The 19,107-nt window shown below is 47.4% G+C and overlaps 1 long non-coding RNA gene across 1 annotated transcript; it reads left to right on the forward strand.

The window, feature by feature from the left end:
• The first annotated feature begins 7,661 nt into the window (after window positions 1–7,661).
• On the forward strand, window positions 7,662–16,967 carry LOC134928601 (uncharacterized). Its single transcript, XR_010177954.1, has 2 exons — window positions 7,662–7,878; window positions 16,529–16,967. It is a non-coding gene; the product is annotated as an uncharacterized LOC134928601 (long non-coding RNA).
• The last annotated feature ends 2,140 nt before the right edge of the window (window positions 16,968–19,107 follow it).

The following is a 19,107-nucleotide window of genomic DNA, read 5'->3' on the forward strand; positions in this document are numbered from 1 at the left end:
CCGGTCTTCCTTGAAGCAGAGGTTCCGCCTGGCTTAGAGCATTGTAGATTGCTCTTAGTTCCAGAATGTTTATGTGAAGAGACTTTTCCAGGCTCGACCACACTCCCTGGAAGTTTCTTCCTTGTGTGACTGCTCCCCAGCCTCTCAGGCTGGCGTCCGTGGTCACCAGGATCCAATCCTGTATGCCGAATCTGCGGCTCTCCAATAGATGAGCCCTCTGCAACCACCACAGAAGAGATACCCTTGTCCTTGGAGACAGGGTTATCCGCAGGTGCATCTGAAGATGCGACCCTGACCATTTGTCCAACAGATCCCTTTGGAAAATTCTTGCATGGAATCTGCCGAATGGAATTGCTTCGTAAGAAGCCACCATTTTTCCCAGGACTCTTGTGCATTGATGTACAGACACCTTTCCTGGTTTTAGGAGGTTCCTGACCAGGTCGGATAACTCCTTGGCTTTTTCCTCGGGAAGAAAAACCTTTTTCTGAACCATGTCCAGAATCATCCCTAGGAACAGCAGACGAGTTGTCGGCATTAATTGGGATTTTGGAATATTCAGAATCCATCCGTGCTGCTTTAGCACCTCTTGAGATAGTGCTAATCCCATCTCTAGCTGTTCTCTGGACCTTGCCCTTATTAGGAGATCGTCCAAGTATGGGATAATTAATACGCCTTTTCTTCGAAGAAGAATCATCATCTCGGCCATTACCTTTGTAAGGACCCGAGGTGCCGTGGACAAACCAAACGGCAGCGTCTGAAACTGATAGTGACAGTTTTGTACAATGAACCTGAGGTACCCCTGGTGTGAGGGGTAAATTGGAACGTGGAGATACGCATCCTTGATGTCCAAGGATACCATAAAGTCCCCTTCTTCCAGGTTCGCTATCACTGCTCTGAGTGACTCCATCTTGAACTTGAACTTCTTTATGTACAGGTTCAAGGACTTCAGATTTAGAATAGGCCTTACCGAGCCATCCGGCTTCGGTACCACAAAAAGAGTGGAATAATACCCCTTCCCTTGTTGTAGAAGAGGTACCTTGACTATCACCTGCTGAGAGTACAGCTTGTGAATGGCTTCCAAAACCGTCTCCCTTTCGGAAGGGGACGTTGGTAAAGCAGACTTCAGGAAACGGCGAGGTGGATCCGTCTCTAATTCCAACCTGTACCCTTGAGATATTATCTGCAGGATCCAGGGATCTACCTGCGAGTGAGCCCACTGCGCGCTGTAATTTTTGAGACGACCACCCACCGTCCCAGAGTCCGCTTGAGAAGCCCCAGCGTCATGCTGAGGCTTTTGTAGAAGCCGGGGAGGGCTTCTGTTCCTGGGAAGGAGCTGCCTGTTGCTGTCTCTTCCCTCGACCTCTGCCTCGTGGCAGATATGAATAGCCCTTTGCTCTCTTATTTTTAAAGGAACGAAAGGGCTGCGGTTGAAAAGTCGGTGCCTTTTTCTGTTGGGGAGTGACTTGAGGTAGAAAGGTGGATTTCCCGGCTGTAGCCGTGGCCACCAAATCTGATAGACCGACTCCAAATAACTCCTCCCCTTTATACGGCAAAACTTCCATATGCCGTTTTGAATCCGCATCGCCTGTCCACTGTCGCGTCCATAAAGCTCTTCTGGCCGAAATGGACATAGCACTTACCCGTGATGCCAGTGTGCAAATATCCCTCTGTGCATCACGCATATAAAGAAATGCATCCTTTATTTGTTCTAACGACAGTAGAATATTGTCCCTGTCCAGGGTATCAATATTTTCAATCAGGGACTCTGACCAAACTACCCCAGCACTGCACATCCAGGCAGTCGCTATAGCTGGTCGTAGTATAACACCTGCATGTGTGTATATACTTTTTTGGATATTTTCCATCCTCCTATCTGATGGATCTTTAAGTGCGGCCGTCTCAGGAGAGGGTAACGCCACTTGTTTAGATAAGCGTGTTAGCGCCTTGTCCACCCTAGGAGGTGTTTCCCAGCGCTCCCTAACCTCTGGCGGGAAAGGGTATAATGCCAATAATTTCTTTGAAATTATCAGCTTTTTATCAGGGGCAACCCACGCTTCATCACACACGTCATTTAATTCTTCTGATTCAGGAAAAACTATAGGTAGTTTTTTCACACCCCACATAATACCCTGTTTAGTGGTACCTGTAGTATCAGTTAAATGTAACGCCTCCTTCATTGCCAAAATCATATAACGTGTGGCCCTACTGGAAAATACGGTTGATTCGTCACCGTCACCACTGGAATCAGTGCCTGTGTCTGGGTCTGTGTCGACTGACTGAGGCAAAGGGCGTTTTACAGCCCGTGACGGTGTTTGAGGCGCCTGGACAGGCACTAATTGATTGTCCGGCCGCCTCATGTCGTCAAACGACTGCTTAAGCGAGTTGACGCTATCCCGTAATTCCACAAATAAAGGCATCCATTCTGGTGTCGACCCCCTAGGAGGTGACATCCCCATATTTGGCAATTGCTCCGCCTCCACACCAATATCGTCCTCATACATGTCGACACACACGTACCGACACACAGCAGACACACAGGGAATGCTCTAAACGAAGACAGGACCCACTAGCCCTTTGGGGAGACAGAGGGAGAGTCTGCCAGCACACACCAAAAAGCGCTATATATGACAGGGATAGCCTTATAATAAGTGCTCCCTTATAGCTGCTTTATATATATCAAAATATTGCCATTAAATTTGCCCCCCCTCTCTGTTTTACCCTGTTTCTGTAGTGCAGTGCAGGGGAGAGACCTGGGAGCCGTCCTGACCAGCGGAGCTGTGAGAGGAAATGGCGCCGTGTGCTGAGGAGATAGGCCCCGCCCCTTTTCCGGCGGGCTAGTCTCCCGCTATTTTGTGAATCCAGGCAGGGGTTAAATATCTCCATATAGCCTCTGGGGGCTATATGTGAGGTATTTTTAGCCTTTTAATAGGTTTTCATTTGCCTCCCAGGGCGCCCCCCCCCCAGCGCCCTGCACCCTCAGTGACTGCGTGTGAAGTGTGCTGAGAGGAAAATGGCGCACAGCTGCAGTGCTGTGCGCTACCTTTAGAAGACTGCAGGAGTCTTCAGCCGCCGATTCTGGACCTCTTCTTACTTCAGCATCTGCAAGGGGGCCGGCGGCGCGGCTCCGGTGACCATCCAGGCTGTACCTGTGATCGTCCCTCTGGAGCTGATGTCCAGTAGCCAAGAAGCCAATCCATCCTGCACGCAGGTGAGTTCACTTCTTCTCCCCTCTGTCCCTCGTTGCAGTGATCCTGTTGCCAGCAGGAATCACTGTAAAATAAAAAACCTAAGCTAAACTTTCTCTAAGCAGCTCTTTATGAGAGCCACCTAGAATTGCACCCTTCTCGGCCGGGCACAAAAATCTAACTGGAGTCTGGAGGAGGGTCATAGGGGGAGGAGCCAGTGCACACCACCTGATCTGGAAAAGCTTTACTTTTTGTGCCCTGTCTCCTGCGGAGCCGCTATTCCCCATGGTCCTTTCAGGAACCCCAGCATCCACTAGGACGATAGAGAAAAAGAAGGGTTATTACCGGGTTGAATACCAGGTCAGGCGCAGTGTGAATGGGAGCCGTTCCGATGCGACACGGCTCCCATTCACAGCATAGCGAGAGGCGGCGCAGGAGATGAGCTCATCTCCCTGTGCCGCCTCCGCCCCTGCTGCGCCCCCCGCTGCTATGGCAACCGACCCTGTATATTGCCGGATCGGACAGCCACCAAAGCAGAGCAAATGCCGGATCCCACCCAGTAAGGACACGTTTCTCTTACCGGGTGGGATCCGGCATTTGCGATCTGAAAGCAGCATTAAGTGTTCAACGGTGTAATGGTAATAAATGTTTTTTTTGCGCTTGGACCTTATGTTAAATTGGGCCTAATTCAGACCTGATCGCTGTTGTGCAAATTCGCAAAGCGTCTGAGTATCGATTGACAGCACATGTGTATGGATCGTAATGCGCAGGCGCGAGACCAAACTGCGAAAGAAATCAGCGTCTTTTTTGATCGCTAGGTGAATGCAGGTTGATTGACAGGAAGCATGCGTTTGGGGGTGGTAACTGCCCGTTTTCTGGGAATGTCAGGAAAAACGCAGGCGTTCCTAAGCGTTTTCAGGGAGGGTGTGTGACGTCAGCTCCGGCCCCGATCAGCCTGTTCTCATCGCACTGTAGCAGTAGGTCCTGGGCTACGCACAGACTGGAGAAATCATTCGATGGTGAGTGAGTTGTGACTGGATTTGCAGCTGACCAGCATTTGCAAAGCTTTTTGCATGGCGTACGCAGACTTGCACGGGGCTGATTTTCACTCTTTCTGGGCGGCAATTATCCGATTGCAAACCTCTGTAAATTCGGAGAGGAGCGTTCAGGTCTGAAGTAGGCCCATTATTGCTATAGTATAGGTAGTGATATAATTTCCGGGGAGAACATGAGTTCCAAGTTGGACCATATGTAGTTTGGATCCTTTTTGCACATGGGTGGTCATTCCGAGTTGTTCGCTCGCAAGGCGATTTTAGCAGAGCTGCTCACGCTAAGCCACCTACTGGGAGTGAATCTTAGCATCTTAAAATTGCGAACGATGTATTCGCAATATTGCGATTACAAACTTCTTAGCAGTTTCTGAGTAGCTCCAGACTTACTCGGCATCTGCGATCAGTTCAGTGCTTGTCGTTCCTGGTTTGACGTCACAAACACACCCAGCGTTCGCCCAGACACTCCTCCGTTTCTCCAGCCACTCCTGCGTTTTTTCTGGAAACGGTAGCGTTTTTTCCCCACACGCCCATAAAACGGCCTGTTTCCGCCCAGAAACACCCATTTCCTGTCAATCACATTACGATCTCCTGAGCGATGAAAAAGCCGTGAGTAAAAATCCTAACTTCATAGCAAAATTACTTGGCGCAGCCGCAGTGCGGACATTGCGCATGCTCACTAAGCGGAAAATCGCTGCGATGCGATGAAATTTACCGAGCGAACGACTCGGAATGACCACCATGGTTCTGGTGGTATAAATAGAAAGGCCTGTGAGACAGTGCTGTAATCTCTGCCTCATCTGCTGAACTTGTGCATTGATGCTGTACTATTTGCAAATATTCTGAGGAACCAAAATGCAGATTCTGAGTTTTTGGTATGAGTTTTGGTCAATAAACATTTGATAAAGTCCAGTGATCCCCATTTCCTCCATGTAATGGAATAAGGTGGAAATCACTAAACGCTGGTACAGCGCATGTCTTACACTGTACACACAAAGGCGCTGTTGTAGTTGTGATGCAGTGAGTAGTGATTGGGAGTTTGCTATTAGTGCACACAAAAATGATCTGTCTTACGTGCTTGTTATGGGAGTGTCACGAGCGCCACTAAAGTGTTTTCCTGCACAGACTCTTCATCATTCACATGGGAGGCAATACTCAGATGAACAATCTGCAACTGCCATAGGGCTTGTGGAGGTTTCCATGATGTGACAGATGGTGGCTGCTACAGCTGGGCATACACGTTACGATTATTTGTCGTATCAGCCCTACGTTGGCAGATTGCCCAGATAATTGTAGCATGTATGCGACTGACCGATCCGAAAATATTGATCAGTCGGGCATGCCAGATTGTACCGCATGTCCGCCCAATACGATAAGTGTCAAGTTGGCCACATCAGACAATGTATGCCCTGCCGTGGCCAACCCATGGACATTTCCCTTGTTATTTCACATGGGAAGGAACGGGGGAATGTTTCCTCCCCACGGGCGGAGCGCCAATATCGTGGCCAATACACTGTGAGAGACCTCACTGTGCGTGGTGCTGCTATCTGCAATGTCCGCAGCTGCCAGATAACATACTTGTCGGTCTGAGAGGCATTTATCAGTACATGTATGTCCAGCATTAGGACTGTGTGTATAGATGGTGAAAGTTGGCATGTCAGTCGTTGCACATTTGGACGCACAATTAGACACAAGGGAAGGGTTCTGTAACGGCATACTGTATGTATAAAGCCGCAGATGTGCGACTGCCAAAATACGCAGCCGTGACTACTGAATACACTTTCATGTGTGCTCTCCTGTTTGTTGTACCATGGAGATAGATTTTCTGAGTTTTTGTTTGTTTCAGTAATTGATTTGTTGGAGATGATTGGGCATTTAAGTGCTGAGAGTTTTCTATATTTCAAACACATGCATACAAACACACACACACACACACACACACACACACACAGTGCCGTAACTAAACATTTTAGCGCTGTGTGCAAGAAACAGCATCGGCGGCGCCCCCCCCCCCCCCATCATATGAGCATCAAAAATATAGGGACGTGGCTTTATGGGGAAGGGGCGTGGTCAAAAGATAATACCAATTCATATTATGCTGTACAGTAGTCTCCATAATTCAAATTACACCGCACAGTAGCGCCACTTACACACATTACACCAGGTAGAGCCGCAGTCACACATTATGCCAGGTATAGCCGCCTTTTACACATTACGGCAGGTATAGCCGCCTTTTACACATTACGGCAGGTAGAGCCCCCTTATAGAGATTACGCTGCAGTACACGGAACCACCTTTATATATTTTATGTTAATCCCCCTATATACATTATGCTGTGACACTCCTCCCTCCCCCTTATACATATTAAGATCATGATGCCACGCAGTGTTTTATCTTACTTTTCTACAGGATGTGAGGACATTTCCATGGTAGGTGTCCGCGCTCCTCTCTGCATGATGAAGAGGCCTGGGTTAGGCAGATCAAAGAAAGCCAGGGACAGCCAGGGACGGGTGTGCCAGTTGCTTTTTACGCATTCTAGCTGCCGCTGGGGCCCTGTTGGCAGCAGAGCATTATAGGCTGGGGTAGTCACCGCACCTCACTGCCTACAGCCCTTAGAGGTGCCGCGGAGCCCCGCCACCGAAGGGAGGAGAATGTGCCCCACCTGCCCACGGAGGAGGTAGGGGACCATGTTGCTGCAGGCTGACAGGCATATATTTGCAGTTTGTCACCTTGCCCCCCGCTGTTGCGGAGCTGTAGATCACGGCAGGCGCCTGGTCTGGAGATCGCAGATACTTACTGCTGCCGGAAGCTGAGGGAAGGGGGAGCGGGTTCCCTCTTGGATTTGTGAACTACTATTAAATAGTCCGTCAGTCAGAGTGAGCTGGACGAGAGGGGCGGAGCGGTCTGCTGTAATGTACACAGCGGACAGCGCTGCAGCTGTTACCGCATCCAGAGCCGGCCAGTCAGGGTGGATGCAGATGGTGCGCCCGCAGGGAAAATGCGCGATGGGCAAGGCACCATCTGTGCACACATAGTAACGGCCCTGCCATCTATACCCATACAAAATTAATACATAGCATAAAAGAATCTGCTGTCTCAAAATCAAATCAGTGCTGATAAGTGACTTACAGTATGTCAGTACAATATGGTAGTATGTAGCAGCTATATAGTCATTCCCCCAGTTGAAGCTAAAAAGTAAAAACGTATTAATGTTGCAACTTCATTAAACTTTAAATACCTTTAAAAGTTAAGAACCATCAAAATTTGGACTACATGTTTCAAGCAGCATAAAGTGCACTGAAAAGGTTAAATTGGTAGAAAGTGCAATTAAGCATAACACTCCCTGACCCCTCTTCCTCTGTGTCCTATTGTCCACTGTGCCTGTTACAATACAGCTCCCCAGGGACCAATACTGCAGTACAATATGGACTCACTTGTATTGGTCTGCGCTTTTCAATGCTTGTGTAGCCACTAGCCGTGTCCAGCGATCTGCAGCTCGAAGGCTGCTGAGGCACTCAGCTGTCAGTGCAGGTCAGCGGAGGAGGCTGGAGCTGTGTGGATGATCTCTCACAGACTCACGGCCCGAAGCTTACCTCCATCGCTGCTGCTAGTCAGACTCCCAGCTGAAGTGCAGGACACCACAGGTTAGTTGAAGCACTGATTAATGGGAGGGAGAGGCAAGCCCATTCTCTCCACTGCACTGACCGGATGGATCGTGGCTGAGGCGCTAAATGCAGGAGCCGTTCCAGCTTGTACACATGGCACAGGGACGTAGTAGAGGCCAGGAGTAGGAGGAGTCGAGACACAGTATGGGACACAGGTGCCGTGACTGCGCTCCCCAGGGCTCTGCGCTGTGTGCGAGGCCCCTCTCGCACACACCTAGTTACGGCCCTGCACACACATACATACTGTATATACACCATACTTGCCTACCTGACCCTCTCCATGAGGGAGAAAATGCTCTGTTCCTGGACTTTCCTGGTAATGTATGATTGCCATCACCTGTGGTGAGCTAGGCAATTGATAAGAAAGGTGTTTCATCACAGGTGATGGCAATCATACATTACCAGGAAAGTCCAGGAACAGAGCATTTTCTCCCTCATGGAGAGGGTCAGGTAGACAAGTATGATATATATATATATATATATATATATACACACACACACACACACACACACACACACACACACACACATCAAATATATATACATCACACTCCCACATCAGTGGACACACACCCACTGGTCACACCCGCTGCAGTGGCACATAATACTAATAGGCCCTTCAGAAATTTCAGCTCCAGGCCCATGAGGACCTTAATCTGGCACTGCCTACATCCCAAGCTCACAATTGGGGTATGATTACCATAGAGTGCCTCTGTGGTGCACGAGACATCCAATTGTAAGACTATAGGATGTGGAGTGGTAAATGGAGCAATACACTAAAAACAACTTTAACACAAGCTTAGGGGCCCATTTATCAACGAGTGATAAAACTTGTTGTGAATGATAAAACTCATTGCATATGATAAATGGTGCTCCAGCCAAGCAACTCACAACTGTCACTTCTCAAACACATGACAGTTGGACAGCTGGAGCACCATTTATCATACACAAGTTTTTATCAATCACAGTGAGTTTTATCACTCGTTGATAAATGAGCCCCTTATTTTTGTAACAGACAGCAGCATAAATAAGTAATAACTATAGTTTTCAAATAACCTCATTATCGACTGTGACTATGAATATAAAACCATTGTCCTTATTTATCAATGAGTGATAAATTTCACCGTGAGTGATAAATGGCACCAGCCAATCCACTCCAAACTGTCATTTTTCAAACCCAGCCTGTGACACGGAAGTTAGGAGCTTATTGGCTGGTGCAATTTATCACTCACAGTGAAATGTATCACTCATTGATAAATAAGGGCACATGGTGAAATATGCATTTTTGCGGATGATACAAAGATTTGCAACAGAGTAGACACACCGGGAAGGGTAAAACAAATAATTGATGACCTAGGTAGGCTTGAGAAATGGTCAAGCGCGTGACAACTACAGTTTAATGATAAAAAATAAGAATTTACTTACCGATAATTCTATTTCTCGTAGTCCGTAGTGGATGCTGGGTACTCCGTAAGGACCATGGGGAATAGCGGCTCCGCAGGAGTCTGGGCACATCTAAAAGAAAGCTTTAGGACTATCTGGTGTGCACTGGCTCCTCCCCCTATGACCCTCCTCGAGGCCTCAGTTAGGATACTGTGCCCGGACGAGCGTACACAATAAGGAAGGATTTTGATTCCCGGGTAAGACTCATACCAGCCACACCAATCACACTGTACAACTTGTGATCTGAACCCAGTTAACAGCATGATAACAGAGGAGCCTCTAGAAAAGATGGCTCACTACAGCAATAACCCAATTTTTTTGGTAACAATAACTATGTACCAGTATTGCAGACAATCCGCACTTGGGATGGGCGCCCAGCATCCACTACGGACTACGAGAAATAGAATTATCGGTAAGTAAATTCTTATTTTCTCTGACGTCCTAAGTGGATGCTGGGTACTCCGTAAGGACCATGGGGATTATACCAAAGCTCCCAAACGGGCGGGAGAGTGCGGATGACTCTGCAGCACCAAATGAGAGAACTCCAGGTCCTCCTCAGCCAGGGTATCAAATTTGTAGAATTTTGCAAACGTGTTTGCCCCTGACCAAGTAGCAGCTCGGCAAAGTTGTAAAGCCGAGACCCCTCGGGCAGCCGCCCAAGATGAGCCCACCTTCCTTGTGGAATGGGCATTTACAGATTTTTGGCTGTGGCAGGCCTGCCACAGAATGTGCAAGCTGAATTGTACTACAAATCCAACGAGCAATAGTCTGCTTAGAAGCAGGAGCACCCAGCTTGTTGGGTGCATACAGGATAAACAGCGAGTCAGTTTTCCTGACTCCAGCCGTCCTGGAAACATATATTTTCAGGGCCCTGACAACGTCTAGCAACTTGGAGTCCTCCAAGTCCCTAGTAGCCGCAGGCACCACAATAGGTTGGTTCAGGTGAAACGCTGACACCACCTTAGGGAGAAACTGGGGACGAGTCCGCCGTTCTGCCCTGTCCGAATGGAAAATCAGATATGGGCTTTTGTGAGACAAAGCCGCCAATTCTGACACTCGCCTGGCCGAGGCCAGGGCCAACAGCATGGTCACTTTCCATGTGAGATATTTTAAATCCACAGATTTGAGCGGTTCAAACCAATGTGATTTGAGGAATCCCAGAACTACGTTGAGATCCCACGGTGCCACTGGAGGCACAAAAGGGGGAGATATATGCATATCTCACTTGACGAATGTCTGGACTTCAGGAACTGAAACCAATTCTTTCTGGAAGAAAATCGACAGGGCCGAAATTTGAACCTTAATGGACCCCAATTTGAGGCCCATAAACACTCCTGTTTGCAGGAAATGCAGGAATCGACCCAGTTGAAATTCCTCCGTGGGGGCCTTCCTGGCCTCACACCACGCAACATATTTTCGCCAAATGCGGTGATAATGTTGTGCGGTCACCTCCTTCCTGGCTTTGACCAGGGTAGGTATGACCTCTTCCGGAATGCCTTTTCCCTTAGGATCCGGCGTTCAACCGCCATGCCGTCAAACGCAGCCGCGGTAAGTCTCGGAACAGACAGGGTCCTTGCTGAAGCAAGTCCTTTCTTAGCGGCAGAGGCCATGGGTCCTCTGTGAGCATCTCTTGAAGTTCCGGGTACCAAGTCCTCCTTGGCCAATCCGGAGCCACGAGTATAGTTCTTACTCCTCTCCGTCTTATAATTCTCAGTACCTTGGGTATGAGAGGAAGAGGAGGGAACACATACACTGACTGGTACACCCACGGTGTTACCAGAGCGTCCACAGCTATTGCCTGAGGGTCCCTTGACCTGGCGCAATACCTGTCCAGTTTTTTGTTGAGGCGGGACGCCATCATGTCCACCTTTGGTTTTTCCCAATGGTTCACAATCATGTGGAAGACTTCCGTGTGAAGTCCCCACTCTCCCGGGTGGAGGTCGTGCTGAGGAAATCTGCTTCCCAGTTGTCCACTCCCGGAATGAATACTGCTGACAGTGCTATCACATGATTTTCCGCCCAGCGAAGAATCCTTGCAGCTTCTGCCATTGCCCTCCTGCTTCTTGTGCCACCCTGTCTGTTTACGTGGGTGACTGCCGTGATGTTGTCCGACTGGATCAACACCGGCTGACCTTGAAGCAGAGGTCTTGCTAAGCTTAGAGTATTGTAAATGACCCTTAGCTTCAGGATATTTATGTGAAGTGATGTCTCCAGGCTTGACCATAAGCCCTGGATATTCCTTCCCTGTGTGACTGCTTCCCAGCCTCGCAGGCTGGCATCCGTGGTCACCAGGACCCAGTCCTGAATGCCGAATCTGCGGCCCTCTAGAAGATGAGCACTCTGCAACCACCACAGGATGGATACCCTTGTCCTTGGTGACAGGGTTATCCGCTGATGCATCCGAAGATGCGACCCGGACCATTTGTCCAGTAGGTCCCACTGGAAAGTTCTTGCGTGGAATCTACCGAATGGGACTGCTTCATAGGAAGCCACCATTTTTACCCAGAACCCTTGTGCATTGATGCACTGAGACTTGGCTCGGTTTTAGGAGGTTCCTGACTAGCTCGGATAACTCCCTGGCTTTCTCTTCCGGGAGAAACACCTTTTTTCTGGACTGTGTCCAGGATCATCCCTAGGAACAGAAGACAAGTCGTCGGAACCAGCTGCGATTTTGGAATATTGAGAATCCAATCGTGCTGCCGCAACACTACCTGAGATAGTGCTACACCGACCTCCAACTGTTCCCTGGATCTTACCCTTATCAGGGAATCGTCCAAGTAAGGGATAACTAAAATTCCTTTCCTTCGAAAGAATATCATTATTTCGGCCATTACCTTGGTAACGACCCGGGGTGCCGTGGACCATCCCTACGGCAGCGTCTGAACTGATAGTGACAGTTCTGTACTATAACCTGAGGTACCCTTGGTGAGAAGGGTAAATTTTGACATGAAGGTAAGCATCCTTGATGTCCCGAGACATCATGTAGTCCCCTTCTTCCAGGTTTGCAATCACTGCTCTGAGTGACTCAATCTTGAATTTGAACCTCTGTATGTAAGTGTTCAAAGATTTTAGATTTAGAATCGGTCTCACCGAGCCGTCTGGCTTCGGTACCACAATAGTGTGGAATAATACCCCGTTCCCTGTTGCAGGAGGGGTACCTTGATTATCACCTGCTGGGAATACAGCTTGTGAATGGCTTACAAAACTGCCTCCCTGTCAGAGGGAGACGTCGGTAAAGCCGACTTTTGGAAACGGCGAGGGGGAGACGTCTCGAATTCCAATTTGTACCCCTGAGATATTACCTGAAGGATCCAGGGGTCTACTTGCGAGTGAGCCCACTGCGCACTGAAATTCATTGAGAACGGGCCCCCACCGTGCCTGAGCTTGTAAAGCCCTAGCGTCCTACTGAGGGCTTGGCAGAGGCGGGAAAAGGTTTCTGTTCCTGGGAACTGGCTGATCTCTGCAGCCTTTTTCCTCTCCCTCTGTCACGAGCAGAAAAGAGGAACCTTTTGTCCGCTTGCCAACAAAGGACTGCGCCTGATAATACGGCGTCTTATTTTGAGAGGCGACCTGAGGTACAAACGTGGATTTCCCAGCTGTTACCGTGGCCACCAGGTCTGAAAGACCGACCCCAAAAGTCCCCTTTCAAAAGCAATACTTCCAAATGCCTTTTGGAATCCGCATCACCTGACCACTTTACTGGTAGAATTGGACAACGCACTTATACTTGATGCCAGTCGGCAAATATTCCGCTGTGCATCATGCATATATATATAGAAAAGCATCTTTTAAATGCTCTATAGGCCATAATATACTGTCCTTATCTAGGATATCAATATTTCCAGTCAGGGAATCCGACCACGCCAACCCAGCACTGCACATCCAGGCTGAGGCGATTGCTGGTCGCAGTATAACACCAGTATGTGTGTAAATACATTTTAGGATACCCTCCTGCTTTCTATCAGCAGGATCCTTAAGGGCGGCCATCTCAGGAGAGGGTAGAGCCCTTGTTCTTACAAGCGTGTGAGCGCCTTATCCCCCCTAGGGGGTGTTCCCAACGCATCCTAACCTCTGGCGGGAAAGGGTATACTGCCAATAACTTTTTAGAAAATATCAATTGTTATCGGGGGGAAACCCACGCATCATCACACACCTCATTTTATTTCTCAGATTCAGGAAAACTACAGGTAGTTTTTCCCTCACCGAACATAATACCCCTTTTTGGTGGTACTCGTATTATCAGAAATGTGTAAAACATTTTCCATTGCCTCAATCATGTAACGTGTGGCCCTACTGGAAATCACGGTTGTCTCTTCACCGTCGACACAGGAGTCAGTATCCGTGTCGGCGTCTGTATCTGCCATCTGAGGTAACGGGCGCTTTAGAGCCCCTGACGGCCTATGAGACGTCTGGACAGGCACAAGCTGAGTAGCCGGCTGTCTCATGTCAACCACTGTCTTTTATACAGAGCTGACACTGTCACGTAATTCCTTCCAACAGTTCATCCACTCAGGTGTCGACCCCCTAGGGGGTGACATCACCTTTACAGACACTCTGCTCCGTCTCCACATCATTTTTCTCCTCATACATGTCGACACAAACGTACCGACACACAGCACACACACAGGGAATGCTCTGATAGAGGACAGGACCCCACTAGCCCTTTGGGGAGACAGAGGGAGAGTTTGCCAGCACACACCAGAGCGCTATATATATACAGGGATAACCTTATATAAGTGTTTTTCCCCTTATAGCTGCTGTATGTTTTAATACTGCGCCTAATTAGTGCCCCCCTCTCTTTTTTTAACCCTTTCTGTAGTGTAGTGACTGCAGGGAAGAGCCAGGGAGCTTCCCTCCAACTGAGCTGTGAGGGAAAATGGCGCCAGTGTGCTGAGGAGATAGGCTCCGCCCCCTTTCCGGCGGCCTTATCTCCCGTTTTTCTGTATATTCTGGCAGGGGTTAAATGCATCCATATAGCCCAGGAGCTATATGTGATGTATTTTTTGCCATGTAAGGTGTTTTTATTGCGTCTCAGGGCGCCCCCCCCAGCGCCCTGCACCCTCAGTGACCGGAGTGTGAAGTGTGCTGAGAGCAATGGCGCACAGCTGCAGTGCTGTGCGCTACCTTGTTGAAGACAGGACGTCTTCTGCCGCCGATTTTTCCGGACCTCTTCACTCTTCTGGCTCTGTAAGGGGGCCGGCGGCGCGGCTCTGGGACCGGACTCCGAGGCTGGGCCTGTGTTCGATCCCTCTGGAGCTAATGGTGTCCAGTAGCCAAGAAGCCCAATCCACTCTGCACGCAGGTGAGTTCGCTTCTTCTCCCCTTAGTCCCTCGATGCAGTGAGCCTGTTGCCAGCAGGACTCACTGAAAATAAAAAACCTAAACTAAAACTTTCACTAAGAAGCTCAGGAGAGCCCCTAGTGTGCACCCTTCTCGTTCGGGCACAGAGATCTAACTGAGGCTTGGAGGAGGGTCATAGGGGGAGGAGCCAGTGCACACCAGATAGTCCTAAAGCTTTCTTTTAGATGTGCCCAGACTCCTGCGGAGCCGCTATTCCCCATGGTCCTTACGGAGTACCCAGCATCCACTTAGGACGTCAGAGAAAATGCAAAATCATGCATTCGGGTCTCAAAAACCCAAAGGCTAAGTATAGTATCAAGGGTACTATAATGGAAACTACTGAGGAGGAAAGAGATTTAGGATTCACTATTTCAGTGACTTAAAGGCAGGAAAGCAATGCAACAAAGCATGAGGAAGGCTAGTCAGATGCTTGGTTGCATTGGGAGAGGAATCAGTAGCAGGAAGAAAGAAGTGATAATGCCACTGTATAGGTCATTGGTACGGCCTCATCTAGAATACTGTGTCCAGTTCTGGAGACCATATCTTCAGAAGGATATAAATACATTAGAGAGTGTACAAAGAAGGGCAACTAAAATGGTGCATGGCCTACATCACACAACTTACCCGGAAAGGCTATAAGATCTTAACATGTATAGTATGGAGGAGAGAAGAGAAACGGGGGACATGATAGAAACTTTCAAATATATCAAGGGTCTTAACAAAGTTCAGCAGGGAAACATTCTTCAAAGGAAGAGAAGCAATAGGACACGAGGACATACACTGAGACTGGAGGGAGGCAGGTTCAGGGGAAATTTATGAAAAACTTACTTCACAGAAAGGGTAGTGGATAAGTGGAATAGCCTCCCATCAGAGGTGGTAGAGGCTAAGACTGTAGAGTAGGTTAAACATGCATGGGATAGACATATGAATATCCTTACCAAGAATTAACGTTCAAAAAGGGTTGAGATTACCTAAAGGATAAAAAAAGGAGCAGCCTAGATGGGCCAAGTTGTTCTTATCTGCCATAAAATTCGATGTTTCTATGTGTTTCCAAAACATTGGCCCTGCTTATTGTAGTAAAAAAAAACACCTAAAGGGTGCAGGGACTAGTAATACATGTACACGATTTACAGACATATCCAAGGTTGAAATAACATGTATACACCCCACAGTTGGTGGCATCAGATCACTTTACATGATATTTGTCTATGTGTGACGGTTCCCTCTGTTCTGTGCACCAGCAGCTGTCAGAGGCACAGTTTGCACTTAGATCTGTCTATACGACCTTCCATACGCTGGCAGATGATTGATCTCTTACATTGGATAATATTGCCGGCACTATCGCAGCCTATGAACTCTTGAATTTAAATGAAGTAATTCCCTGTAAATATTTTCTTTTTTTCCTAACTTTTCATTTCCAGATGTTACATTTTTTACACCCCACCCACCCCCAAAAGTAGCAGCACATAATGCAGGCAGATCAACGCTGCTTATTGCTATGTGGGAACGAGAATGTAGAATTGCGCAATGAGCCGACTTGTCTATTGGGTGATCCAGCAATGATTGGATTTTCTCAGCATTCTCCGATACAACGTCCTCCTCATCTGACCTCCACGAGGGGTATAAAACGCTCTTCCCTGAAATTTCTGCTATTAAAATTTGAGCAATAATCTAATAAAAAAATAAAAGTTAAAAAGATTAGACATCAGTTCTCACAATCTCGGCAGCAGAAGTACATCTAGAAGTAAATATAAACCTTCTGGCAGCTTTTTATATTAGACAGATGACATTGACCTTTTTTTCATTATATTCTCTTGCGGATAATTGTTTCCACATTTTATTGCAGAGTACAAATAGAACGTAAGAGCCTCATTTCGTAGAGAGGTGTGTTTGACGCCACGGTGTTCCCACGCCAGATGAGCCGGAGCTTCACATCACGACTTTGCGCAATTGCTAATGTTTATACGTCCGGACTGGAACATGTTGTCCTATCTCATTTCACCGCAGACTTGTCCACACATGTGTTGCTACTGGCTTGCCGTACTCGTCCATTTTGAAGGCATTCTGACTCTTTTAATTACTCCTGAAAATATTATTTTTACATAAAAAATTTTTTTTTTATTCTGATACATTCTTCTGACTTCTTTATGGATTCATTCAACATTTGCTAAACTGTTGTGTTTTCTTCATTTTTCCGTGTAGGCGTCAGCCTGCGTTTATGTGGCACATTGAAACAGCAGTAGTTACATTACTGTATGTAAAATGAATAAAGTATTTTAAAATTGGTCTTATATAGAACATTCAGTTATATGTAGAGCATTATTATTTTTATCATCATTTTTATTATTAATGATATTTATATATACAGGGGTATGGGTCGTTGGGTCGACTCAACTTAGGTCGACAGTCATTGAGTCAACCACGATAGGTCGACATGCGTTAGGTTGACAGAGTAACTAGGTCGACATGGCTGTTAGGTCGACCTGTACTAGGTCGACAGGTGAAAAGGTTGACATGATTTTTTGGAATTTTTTTGGGTGTCGTTTTCTTCGTAAAGTGACGGGGAACCCCAATTAGTGCACCGCGTCCCCTCGCATGGCTCGCTTCGGGCAAGGTGCCCGCTCTGCTGTCGCTTCGCTTGGCACAGGTTACCGTTCCAATCGTAGTCCACGTGGATCGTCAAGTATTGAAAAAATCCAAAATATTATTTAAAAAACCTCATGTCAACCTTTAGACCTATCGACCTAGTACATGTCGACCTAATGACCATGTCGACCTAGTTACCCTGTAGACCTAACGCATGTCGACCTATTGGTGTTGACCCAATGATTGACGACCTAAGTTGGGTCGATCTAACGACCGTATCCCATATACAGTAGGGCGTCATGAGTGGTCTGCAGTGTCATACAGAGGGCAAAACAATAAGACAGCACAGTGTAAAACAGTACAGTACAGAGAACAGTACATTACAGCAGACAAGTAACACAGCCTGGATACGTTAGATCATGCCTCCCAACTTTAGTAGTGGCACGGCCACAGCAAAAGGGGGTGGGGCCTCAGGGAAATGGGGTGGAGCCTCAGGAGAAGGGGTGGATCTCACCACATCCCCGCCTCACAGGGAGTCACAAGGGTCACAGCTGGATACACAAGAGCTTGGCTGATCGAGAGCGCTTTACCTAGTTAGCCAGGATCGAACAAGTGTGGACCCAGCTTTAGGCAGTACATTAAAGGATGCTCCACTTTGGTGACTCCGGTCACTGCACTTTGCTGGAAATCTGCAGATCCTAAACTGTAGCCCACAGAAGCAAGTGTCAGCTCACAATCAGCCAGACTAATGCCCTTAGAGGTAGATAGAAACATAGAATTTGTCGGCAGATAAGAACCACTTGGCCCATCTAGTCTGCCCCTTTTTTTTTTTTTATTATTATTATTTTTTATCTCTAACCTTATTTGATCCTTATTTCTTTGTAAGGATATCCTTATGTCTATCCCATGCATGTTTAAATTGCTCTACTGTCTTAGCCTCTACCACCTCTGATGGGAGGCTATTCCACTTGTCCACTACCCTTTCTGTGAAATAATTTTTCCGCAAATTTCCCCTGAACCTCCCCCCCTCCAGTCTCAGTGCATGTCCTCGTGTCCTTTTGCTTTTCTTCATTTGGAGAATGTTTCCCTCCTGGACTTTGTTAAAACCCTTGATATATTTGAAAGTTTCTATCATGTCCCCCCTTTCCCTTCTCTGCTCCAAACTATACATATTGAGATTTCTTAGTGTTTCTGGGTATGTTTTGTGATGTAGGCCATGCACCATTTTAGTTGCCCTCCTTTGTACAGTTTCTAATGTATTAATATCCTTTTGAAGATATGGCCTCCAGAACTGAATACAGTATTCTAGATGAGGCCGTACCAATGACCTATACAGTGGCATTATTACTTCTTTCTTTCTGCTGCTGATTCCTCTCCCAATGCAGCCAAGCATCTGACTAGCCTTCCTCAATGCCTTGTTACATTGCTTACCTGCCTTTAAGTCATCTGAAATAGTGACTCCTAGATCCCTTTCCTCCTCAGTAGTTTCCAGTATAGTGCCATTAATACTGTATTTAGCTTTAGGATTTTTGAGACCCAAGTGCATGATTTTGCATTTTTTGGCATTAAACTGTAATTGCCAGACTCTTGACCATTCCTCTAGTCTACCTAGATCCTCAATCATTTGTTTTACCCCACCTGGTGTGTCTACCCTGTTGCATACCTTTGTGTCATCTGCAAAAAGGCATACTTTCCCTTTAATGCCATTTGCAATGTCACCAATAAAGATATTAAAAAGCACTGGTCCAAGTACAGATCCCTGGGGTACTCCACTGGTAACATTTCCCTCCTGTGAATGCACTCCATTTACCACAACTCTCTGTTTTCTATCCTTCAACC

The sequence above is a fragment of the Pseudophryne corroboree genome, chromosome 5 (assembly GCF_028390025.1).
Source record: "Pseudophryne corroboree isolate aPseCor3 chromosome 5, aPseCor3.hap2, whole genome shotgun sequence".
NCBI classification, from domain to species: domain Eukaryota; kingdom Metazoa; phylum Chordata; class Amphibia; order Anura; family Myobatrachidae; genus Pseudophryne; species Pseudophryne corroboree.